Source organism: Rana temporaria, chromosome 4, assembly GCF_905171775.1.
Source record: "Rana temporaria chromosome 4, aRanTem1.1, whole genome shotgun sequence".
NCBI lineage: Eukaryota > Metazoa > Chordata > Amphibia > Anura > Ranidae > Rana > Rana temporaria.
In genome coordinates, this window is record NC_053492.1 from 268766450 (window position 1) to 268778923 (window position 12474).

Consider the following 12474-nt stretch of genomic DNA (forward strand, 5'->3'; position numbering starts at 1 on the left):
AGAGTTACGACGGTGTATCTCAGGAAACACCGTCGTATCTCAGGAAACACCGTCGTATCTCTGTTTTTTGGCCCCGGGTATCTATGCGAGTGATTCCTAGAATCATTTTCGCATTGATACGGCCTAGATCCGACAGGTGTAAGTCACTTACACCGTCGGATCTTAGATGTAATTCGATGCCGGCCGCTAGGTGGCGTTTACGTTCAGTTCTCATTTGACTATGCAAATGAACCTGATACGCCGATTCCCGAACAAATTTGCGCCGCGTCGTCTACGACGTTTCCGTAAGCGTAAGGTTACCCCTGCTATATGAGGGGTAACCTTACGCCAGTCCGCCGTATGCCATGTTAAGTATGGCGTCGGGTCCACGTTGTCTTTTTCCATCGGTTATGTCGTTTTACTAAGTCGTTCGCGAATACGACTTTACGTCAATGACGCTCACGTCGGCGTCATTGACGTTTTCCGTCATGAGCTGGAGCTTTTGAATACAAGCCGCCCCCTTTGAATTACGCGGCCATACGCCGAGCCATTTACACTACGCCGCCGCAAATTACGGAGCAAGTGCATGGAGAATACGGCACTTGCTCCTGTAAGTAGTGGCGGCGTAGTGTAAATAGCTTACGCGACGCCGCCGCAGGATGTACGGGAATCTGGCCCATAGTGTATATTGTAAAGCACTGTGTAAACTAATGGCACTATAGAAGTACCTGTAATACATAAATAAATAATATTTTTTTGTTTCATATCTAGTGGAAACTGGAAGCCAACAGACAATGCCCCCTTTATATTTTCTGTATCCCGGGGAGTGCAAATCTTGCAAGAAGACAACCCTGCGTTGTGTTTTAGCTCCATCTCATGAGATCTAGAGTACTTTGCATTGGCTGGGGTATTGTTTTAGCTTTTGTTTTTGCACCAGTTTAACATAGGGTAGGAGGTCCTTACTAATTAAGCATCAAGTGAAGCCAGCCTTAGTATACCTTTGTTTCTCTTTGTAAAGCTGGCCATGAATCCTACTGTCCGATTGTACAATCCCCATACAATTTACCAAAACTTTTTCTGCCATGACCCTTCGTAAAATGCCCACTTCTGTTGGACTGGCTGCCGTACACATGGGACAAATGTTGGCCAATTTCTATTGAACTGGCTGATGGTGCCCAACATTTGGCCCGAGTGTACTAGGCTTGTTCGGGCAGCCCCTGTACCACACAGTTGTTGATATGAAGGAATTTGTACAAATTGTGATGTGTGGGACCTGATCTCCCTGACTTCTGGATTAGGTAGACCGACTACTATGCCCCAGTCCAGTAAGAGTATATTAGTGGCCAGTAGGGGCAGTCTCACTGAACAAGGAAATGGAAATTGGTGGACTTTCATTCTAAGGTCAAGAAAGTCAGGAACTTAGAACAAAGTGAGCCACAATATGCAAAAGATGCAAGGGGTAAAAGACTCTGGTTTGAATGTACCAGGCTTGAATAACAATACGGTGAGTTACTACCTACTTAGGACCAGATTCACAAAAGGGATACGACGGCGTATCTCCTGATACGCCGTTGTATCTCTGTTTCTATCTATGCGACTGACTCATAGAATCAGTTACGCATAGATATCCATAAGATCCGACAGGTGTAATTGTTTTACACTGTCGGATCTTAGGATGCAGTACCGCGGCCGCCGCTGGGGGGAGTTCGCGTCGTAAACCAGCGTCGGGTATGCAAATTAGGAGTTACGGTGATCCACGACGGATTTTCGCATTTGCTACGTCGCCGCTAGTCTAGTTTCCCGTCGCAAAGTTAGTCGTCGTTTTGGGTGACCTAACTTTAGTCAGCAATCGTATTGCTGTCTAAAGTATGGCCGTCGTTCCCGCGTCGAAATTTAAAATTTAACGTTGTTTGCGTAACACGTCCGGGAATACGGAAGTACGGTACGAGCGTCGCCGTTCGAAAAAATGACGTCACGGCGCGCAAAGCACGACGGGAATTGCGAAACGGAGCATGCGCAGTAGGTCCGGCGCGGGAGCGCGCCGAATTAGAATGGCACACGCCCATTTGAATTGGCCCGCCTTGCGCCGGAGGCCGCCGGCGTAGTTTTCATCGCAAGTGCTTTGTGAATCAGGCACTTGCGATGAAAACTTGCGGCGGTGTAACGTATCTACGATACGTTACGCCGCCGCACTTCTACGTGAATCTGGCCCAAAGTGAGCCACAATATGCAAAAGATGCAAGGGGTAAAAGACTCTGGTTTGAATGTACCAGGCTTGAATAACAATACGGTGAGTTAGTACCTACTTAGTAACCATTCCGTCTGTATAGAAGTCTACGTGTTTAGTACTTGCAATTCCTAGGTTATGGTATATAGTGTTGAAGCTTGTTGGGCACAAAGATTCTGGAACTCCCAAAGGTGTTTGTGGCTTATTGAACCATTTTAACATTTAGTAAGTATTTTAATTATTTACATTTAGAAATTGCTTAAACAAAATCTAAGATTTCTCAAGAATTAAAATTGTATTTATTTATTGCAGTGTACCAGTCTTTAGATGTGGTGGCGGCATGCCTTTTTCCTTTCTTAGACTGAGCAAGCAAAAAAAAAAAAAACGCCAAACAATACCAATTGATCTTTCCAGAACTTCAGTGCCCTGGTAACTTCCAGTGCAATGAACTGAAATTTGAAACAATGTTGTTTGCGTACCCAACTCTCTTCTGTGAACTACACAATACCCCCTCCATATGTAATGGAGATGAGGAGAAGGGTAGGTGTTTTTAGTTCAAATCAGGGGAGCCCACTAATATGACTACGATGTGACCCTAGGAATGGAAGTGTATTACTGGCTGGATCACAAAATGAAAGTAATTGTAAAGGAAAACATTTTTTTTTGCTGAAATGACTGTTTACAGGGTATAGAGACATAATAGTTAACTGATTCCTTTTAAAAATGATTACACATTTATAAAAATCAATCATATAATGTGCCTACAGTTTTAGTTTCGTTTTTGCATGTGGTTTCCTGCTTCTGTGATGTACAGAGCCAAAGAGCCAATACAGGGCAGTGATGGTTTGGAAAACGAAACTGATTGGTGCTGTGGGGTTTTTAGACACACAGTAATCACACCTCCTTGATTAGTGACCACAGAGAAAAAGCTCCCAGTACTGTGGTCATCAGGAAACAGACAACCAGGAAGTGTGGAGATCAGAGAAGAATTACTGCATTTGAGAGCAAAAATAAACAATGAGGACATGAAAACAGCACTGCATTAAGGTAAAGAAAGCTATTAAGATAAAAAAAATACTTTACAAACCCTTTAATTCAACCACTTAAGTCCTGGACCATTATGCAGCTAAAGGACCAGGCCCCTTTTTGCAATTTGGCACTGCATTGTTTTAACTGACAATTGCGCGGTCTTGCGACGTAGCTCCCAAACAAAATTGAAGTCCTTTTTTTCCCACAAATAGAGCTTTCTTTTGGTGGTATTTGATAACCTCTGCGGTTTTTATTTTTTGCGCTATAAACCAAAATAGAGCGACAATTTTGAAAAAAATTCTATATTTTTTACTTTTTGCTATTATAAATATCCCCAAAATATATATTTTTGTTCTGGTAAAACTAGCGTTCGGAATAAAGTAAGCAAATTTATCACGCTGTAACAGTCAGAAAAGCGTGAATTGTCTTTTACTAACACGGAATCAGCTAAAGCAGCCCAAAGGGTGGCGCCATCCGCATGGAACTTCCCCTTTATAGTGCCGTTGTACGTGTTGTACGTCACCGTGCTTTGCTAGAGCATTTTTTTTTTACGATCGTGTGTGGGCAACATCGTTTTAATGATGAAGTTGGAAAAAACGTTTTTTCAAGAGGCTGAAAAACTTCGTTTTTTTACAAGCCGAAAAATGATTGTGTGTACGCGGCATCAGTCAGGGATGAAGAATGCCTTCAAGGGTGTCTAAACCCAAAAACAAAGCTTTATTACATTGTAGCTTAGAAGTCATTAGATGTGGTGGCTTCATCAGTCAGTTTCCTTTTTTGCCTTTTTAATTTTGCCTAGTAAACCTGAGAATAACACACTTCATGCCCCTGGGTGACTACGTTCACACCTTCACTATATTTATGGGCAGAGTCATGGTTGTCTCACTGGACTTTAAACATGTCTGCTTGTGTACATCAACACCACATTATAGTAGTTACTTTACAGAAGAAATATAACATTGTTTGTGCTTAAGGCCCAGTTCACACTGATGCGCTGCGAATTTGGTCAGTTTTTTGTCCATTCTGAGGTACGAATTTTACCGCAAATATACCACGATTTCACAGCGAATTTCAGGAGTGGGACATAGCTGCGATTAATGTTCTAGCCAATGAAATCATAAAGTAAAAAAAAAAGGTGTTAAGTTCCTGTGTACTTCCTGGTTTTTGTGGAGAATCGTGTGGTGGAATTCACACATATGTGAACCATCATTGCGATTCCAGAACGATTTACACTGTCTATGGAGACTAAATACGCAACGCAACGCAGTAATGTCGGACAAGACCCTTTTTTTATTGCATCGCCTTCGTAGAGGAATCGCAAAGCATGTATGTGAACGATCGTCATGGAAAACAATGACTTTAGGGATGACAAAGTGTTTTTGACGCATCGCATTCGTTATGAACTCGCACAAGTGTGAACCGGGCCTAACAAGAAATGACAATGGCGCTGCATTTCCGACAAGATCAGAAGGTATTTTCTGTATTTGCGGGAAAACATTCTTAAAGTAATGCAACTACCACATCTAAAGACTGTAAACTGCAATATATACATTTTTGGTTTTGGGTTTAGAAATCCTTTAATACAAACATTGTGGATCAAGTCACTACTATTTGTGATGAGTAGAGATATTAAACTAAGAATATCTTACACTCATCAATATATTTACAATATTCTACTATCAACCTCTTCAAAAATGTCAATAAATTCAAATACAATTCTTGTTGCCTTTTTGAACTTGTGACAGGACATATTTTAGTGAATTCAATTTGACTCAAGCCTTTTCTTAGTGTATCTGTAGCTATGCTGGCCTATGTGATTGCTATTGGGCCTGACAGCATTGGAGGTCGAGGACAGGGAAAAGACCGGCACTAGGGGCTTCATCAGTCTAGCTGTTATAGATCAATGTCAGTTAGGCAAAGATTAGAGTTGTGCTGGACAGGAATCCCTGACCCACACTTGACCCTAACTTTCCTCCACAGGATATGGACCCCCTGTCCCCACGCCCTGGCCTGTAGGCCCCACTGTCCTTATTTATAATCCACTAATAATGGTTAACTTATGTTTATTAACTGTTCTTCTAAAGGCTTCACTTAATGTTGTTTACTTCTCCAAGCAAACGGCTAAATATACAAATGAAATACTTATAAGAGCTGTTTTACCTGCCAACGGATTTGTATTTGTCTATTTATTCTTGGGAGTTCAGACTTTTCTTTTCTGAAGTTAAGTAATAGGTTTTCTTACTTTCCCAGCCTGGGACTAGACCTATGGAGTCCCCCTGTATGTGTTTCATGCAGGTACTAGTGTTGTATCTCCCTATACTGTGGGCATCAATGGAAACATACCACCCCATAGCCTGAGATGAAATTGTACTCTCCTGCTTCTCCCTCCTCCAGGGTAACATACTGGCCACAGACTGCACTGCCCATTGTAAACTCATTCCTGTGAATACTGGAAGTTCAGGGAAGCATTACTGAGAGGGCAGGAGTTCGTATATGTCAGAAAAACTGAATTCATGCTCAAAGAGCTGCTCATGCAGTTGAATTGACTTTGTTGCCCAGTGGCCTATTTAAAGCACTGCAAGACTCAAACTCGTTGCTGAGTGGTCGTCAACCTCTGTGACCTGTGACTGGACCCCAATTGTTCCTGTGATATATCAGGCTTGCCCCATGATGACGCCTGACCTTGATCCCTCCAGAACCTGAACTTTGGCCATCTCCTTAAAGCTCCCCTTGCTTACCCCTTCTGCCCTTTATCTGCCCATATGATACTGACCTCTGCCTGGCTCCTGTTTACACTCTCGTCTTACAAATCTATACCTCTGCTGCCCACCTCTTGCCAACATAGTTATATAGTTAGTCTGGTTGAAAAAGGACACAAGTCCACCCAGTTCAATCAATTAAAGGAAAACATCCTATATACACAAACCCACAGTTAATCCAGAGGACTGCAGCTGTCCCTTTCACTAGTCCTCCGGGCTAACTTCTATCTGAAGTCCTCCAGACTGACACTCACCAGCCCACCCGGCTGACACTCAGGGGATCTTCTGTATGTGCTGAACTGCTCTTGCTGTCCTCTCTCCTTGCTCATGTGCCTCCAGAAGGGGGTTCCTTCGTGTTTGTTTTGGTAGGATTCTTCCAGCACGCTAGCCCCGGCCCAAGGTCACCCCCCCCCCAGACTAGGGAGCACCCTGAAGGGCCACCGACAGCCTCCTCAGCACTCCATCTCCATCTTCCACCCAAATGCCCCTACTGGCATGACTCATTCCTATTTATGAGGTGGCCTTCCCTCTGCCAGCCCTTCACTGGGGATTGGCTGAGGACCTCATAAATATGCCAAGCTGCTCCTCCCAACCTCCACCCACTATGTCTGGAACATTCTCCAATGTCCTAGAAAACAGGGGGAGGCACCAGAGAGGCTATGATGAGTCATTCAGCCCTGAGTCACTGAACCCTGACCCAGATTCATAGCTCAGGCTTAGCCCTGAGCTAAACAAATTTTTACCTACACTAACAAACTTTCACTAACATCTAGCACACACTATGGGGTGCTACACTGTGAAGAAGCCCTTTTGTATTTGGAGACTACCTGTCTGACCGTGTTCCTGCCTCCTGCTTCTACATCCATCATAAGTTCCCGTTCTTTAATGTCTACTTCATTGCAAGACCTACTTCTTCTGCTGGCTAGGACTTACTATAGACGCCCGTGCCACTCTGTGCCCTGTTATATTCTGTCATAAATCTCAGGGGGCAAACAGAAAAGGAGGTGTAAGGGGAACCCTCTCATCAGTTTGCCCCCCCCCCCCCCAGGCCTCCACCAGGTAAGTGACAGCAGCATTGAAAGTTATTGGGGTTTTAACAAATAGTTTACTGGGGGAATGTTTTTTTTATTGTGCTCAATGTGTTAAACTAAAAAATACTTTAACCACTTCAACCCCCGGAAGAATTTACTCCCTTCCTAACCAGTACTTTTTCGATACGACACTGTCGCTTTAACTGCGACATGCGACATTGCACCCAAAAACATTATTTTTTGCGCTATAAACAAAAAAAGAGCGACAATTTTGAAAAAAAATAATATTTTTAACTTTTTGCTATAATAAATATCCCCCCCCCCCCCCAAAAAAAAATAACAATTTCCTCAGTTTAGGCCAATATGTATTCTTCTACATATTTTTGGTTTAAAAAATCGCAATAAGCGTATATTTATTGTTTTGCGCAAAAGTTATAGCATCTACAAAATAGGGGATAGATTTATGCAATTTTTATAATTTTTTTTTTTATTATTATTAGTACTGGCAGCAATCTGTGATTTTTATTGTGACTGTGACAGTGACTGTGACATTATGGCGGACACATCGAACACTTTTGACACAATTTTGGGACCATTGTCATTTATACAGCGATCAGAGCTATAACAATGCATTGATTACTGTGTAAATTACACTGGCAGGAAAGGCATTAAACACTAGGGGGCAATCAAGGGGTTAAGTGTGTCCTAGGAAGTGATTCTAACTGTACAGGGGGATGGGCTCACAACAACATGACAGAGATCACTGCTCCAGATGACAGGGAGCAGTAGATCCCTGTCATGTTGCTAGGCAGAACAGTTAAATGCCTTGTTTACTCCGTGACACGATTGCGGGCCCCCGGCGGACATCGAGTGCATGGGACCAGCTGGCACGCTCATGGAGTATGCGGCAGGCGCACGCATGCCCACAATGCCGCTATCTAAAGGGGATGTACAGATACGCCCATTTGTCCACCCCTGCCATTGTGCCGATGTATATCGGTGTGCAGCAGTCGGCAAGTGGTTAAGGCGCATTCTTACTACAGTGCAAATAATTGTACAAAACAAACGTGCAGTAATGCACTGCAAAACAGCGGACCTGTCTAAATAGGCTTTAGGTGTTAGTGCCCAAACAGACCGTCATCATTTTTTCAAAGCAGTGCACCACAACACACAGATGGCTTACACATGTTCACAGATGTGAATCTGGCCTCAGTTATTGTATCACATAACGACAGACATAGGTACAGTAAGTATATACAGAAACAGGAATGATGTGAAGTAGGACCAGCATATTTCCTAATTTAAAATATACGTGTCTTATTCATCTGGGCAATACTACTGGTTGTATTTAACGCAGATAATATTGCAAAGTTCTCGAGCAATAACTGTAAACAACTGTGGCTGGTTTTATTAATTAGAGTTTAATGATCACCACAGAGTATACCTGTTCCAACTGAGGTAATTCTACCTGTGAAATAGAACCTGTGCGTCGCTTTTATAATCCTCACCCAGCAGAAGAAATAATATAACAATATTGAATTTGTTCTCCCTGGGGTTACTTGTCAGCAAAGCACTGCTTGAATATAAGGCAGAAAATGGAAGCTAGTGTCATTTGATTGCATCAGGTTTAGTTAGTTCTTTTGGGAAATCCATCTTTATAGCATATGCACACTCCTTATTCCTGAAAGAAGGTAAAGAGCTGCATTTACTATATGGTGACGTAATTGCTACCACAAATTGTGGGACCCAAAAAACATACTGGAACCTATTTTGAGTAAAATTCTGACTAATACATGACTGCTGGTTTAGGTACCGTATTTATCGGCGTTTAACACGCTCCCTAACTTTAAGAGGGAAGTTTCAGGAACAAAAACATTCCACAGCCCCCTGCGTATAACACGCAGGCACAGTTTACCCTCTATTTTCAGGGTAAAAATATGAGTGTTATACGCCAATAAATACAGTATTTAATTTTGGACTTTGTATTCAGACTGCACAGAAATTTTCTTGTGAAAACCCCTTGCACGTCACAAAATGTTAAAGGGGTTTTCCACTTTCTCTAAACATGTGGAAACTCCCTTTATCCCAGATATTATCCACAACAGTGTGCCACAAAAAGAAGTTTCTTCTCAGTATTTATCAAAAAATAAAACATGTTCCTGGGCATCTTAGGTGGTTGGAGCAGGTCCCATCAGTAGGGCTTTACCATGTATGACTCAAGAAATATAAAAATACTTTTGCAATTATTACTGTGTTTGTCAGTAATCTCAGGAAACCCCTGTTAAAAAATTATGAATTCTACAACTCTTCATCAATTAGTGTGAGAGTCAGCTGGAAGAATTATGCCTCGTACACACGACCGGTTTTCCTGTCAGGAAAAAAAACAACGTTTTTCCCGACATGATTCCTCTCCAGCCTGCCTTGCATACAGACGATCATGCCAAATCCCGCCCGACCAAAGCGTAGTGACGTACAACACGTACGACGGGACTATAAAGGGGAAGATCTATCCAAATGGCGCCACCCTTTGGGCTGCTTTTGCTGATCCTTGTATTAGTAAAAGTTTGGTGAGAGACGATTCACGCTTTTCAGTCCATTACAGCGTGACGAATGTGCTATCTCCATTACGAACGCTAGTTTTACCAGAACAAGCGCTCCCGTCTCATACTTGATTCTGAGCATGAGCGTTTTTTTTCCCCTCGGAAAAGCATACACACGAGCGGTTTTCACAACAGGAAAAAGTCCACCGGGAATTACGATGGGAAAAAAGAGAGCTGGTTCTAAATTTTTTGCTGACAGTTTTTTTGTCTGGAAAACTGCTATTGAGCATACACACGGACGGTTTTCCCGACAAAAAGCAAGCATGGCAGTTTTCCCAACGGGAAAACCGTTTGTGTGTACGAGGCATTAGCCTTACATTTGTGGTCAGTCATTGGGAAGAATCCCCCTTACAGATAGCTAAAAAGATCATTAGTGTTACTGGGAACTTATCTAAGGCCTCGTACACACGGACGGACTGTCCTCTGAAAAAGGTCCGCCGGACCGTTTTCAGCAGACAGTCCGCTGCCGGATTTCTGTCTGATGGTTGTACACACCATCAAACAGAAATCCGCACAGACACGATACGCGGTGACGTGGCCACGCCGCGACGATTATGCGGCGACGTGCACGGCCCTGGAAGGTCAATGCTTCCACGCATGCGTCGAATCACTTCGACGCATGCAAGGGCTTTTGGCCGAGCGGACATGTACGGTGAGTCTGTACAGACGACCGAACATGTCCGATGGACAGGCTTCCAGCGGACATGTTTCTTAGCACGCGGACCAGTTTCAGCAGACATGTTCGGTCGTGTGTACGGGGCCTAAGAGGCAGTCATTGCTCATTGCTCATTGTTCAAGGAACCCAAAGTAACCTCTGGAGGAACCCCAGGGTTCCACAAAACCCTGATTGAGAAACCTTGCAGTAGATATAAATGGACTGTAATCACTAGATGGTCATTTTTATAAAATTGTAGAAAAAGCTAACCAGTTAGAAATATGTGCTTTAGGAAAAAGCTATTCTGGCATTTTAGTAAAACTCCAGTCACATCTCTGATTTTAATTTTGACTAGGGAGGTTAAAGAGTTAAAAGCAGGGCTCGACAAATCCTGGGTGCCAGATCAGGATGTCGACTAGAAATTGTGTCCTGTTGCCTGAGCTTTCGTGAGCTTATTCCCAGGTGTGAGCCCAAAGCCCCGGACATGCAGTTCTGGGTGCCGGCCACCTGGTTGCCGACCACGTGGTCGGCTAGTTCTGGGAGGGTGTCTATTGACGTTCCCCCAGAACCCCACCCCCTGCGCACCTCTGAGGCGTGCATTGGGCACGCTTTGTGATCACTGTGTCCTTCAGATCCCAGATCAAGGAAAAGGGCCAATTACATCTAACCTTTACCATGTGATCAGCTGTGTCCAATCACAGTTGATCACATTGTAAACAGACTTGCCGGTTATCGGCAGTACTTTCCTCACGCGTTGTCACAGCGTGAGGAAAGGAGAGTCGGTAAACGGCAACTCTGACATGCACATTTACACTGATATTCAGTACCCTTATTATCATTGCAGCCTATCAGTGGCCATTAGTGCAGCCCATCAGTGCATCCCATTAGGACTGCCTATCAGTACCCATCAGTGCCTTCTATCAGCGCCTCCTCATTAGTGCCACCTGTCAGTGCAGCCTATCAGTGCCACCAATAAGTGCCTATCAGTGCCTCCTCATCGTGCTGCCTATCAGTGTCCATCAATGCCACCCATCAGTGTCCATCAGTGCTGCCCATTAGTGCCTACAGGGCACTGTAGACAGTGCCCCCAGGGCACTCATCAGTGGGGGCACTTGCCTACAGGGCACTTTCACCCTCTTCATGCCCAGGCCAATTTGCAGTTTTCAGCGCTGTCGCACTTGACAATTACTAAATTTATTTAATTTTTGGAGACAGATAGGCCCGGATTCACAGACACTGTCGCATATTTATGCCGCCGTATCGTATCTCCTTTACGCTACGCCGACGCAGCGCAGAGAGGCAAGCACTGAATTCACAAAGTCAGTGCTTCCAAATCTGCACTGGGTTTCCAAGGCGTAAGTCGGCGTAAGTGGAAGTGTGCGTGAGCCATGCTAATGGGGAGTGACCCCACGCAAATGATGGGCCTAGCACCAGACAGATACGTATCGCCAACTGCGCATGTGCCGTCCCATGGGCGCAACTCAGTGCGCATGCTCACAATCACGTCGGAACAACTGCCTAAGATACGTCGGATCACTGCCTACGGCGTGAACGTAACCTACGCCTAGTCATATTCACGTCCTATGTAAACGTCGTAAAATACGTCCGCTTGTGTTCCCTGGTGCAGCCCTTTGCATGGATGCTGCTGAGTTACACCTCCTTTATGGGGCATAACTTTACGCCCGACGTATGACTTTACGCGCACTGCGTCAGACGGACGGACGTTCGTGAATCGGCGAATCTCCCTCATTTGCATATGTAAATAGAAAATCAATGGGAGCGCCAAATACGACCAGCGTAAATATGCGCCCACTCTACGCCGGCGTAGGCAAGTTATGTCGGTCAGATGAAGCCTATTTTCAGGCGTATCTAAGGCCCCGTACACAGGACCGAGTTTCTCGGCAGAATTCAGCCAGAAACTCGATCGGAGCCGTATTCTGCCGAGAAACCCGGCCGTGTGTACACTTTCGGCCGAGGAAACCGACGAGAATCTCGTCGTGCCAAATAGAGAACATGGGAAACTTGGCTCGCCGAGATCCTCAGCGGCTTCACAAGGAACTCGACGAGCAAAACGATGTGTTTTGCTCGTCGAGTTTCTCGGCCGTGTGTACGGGGCCTTCGTTTCTGAGTCAGGCGCATAGATACGACGGTGCATATTTGCACTTACGCGGCGTATCTCGAGATACGTCAGTGC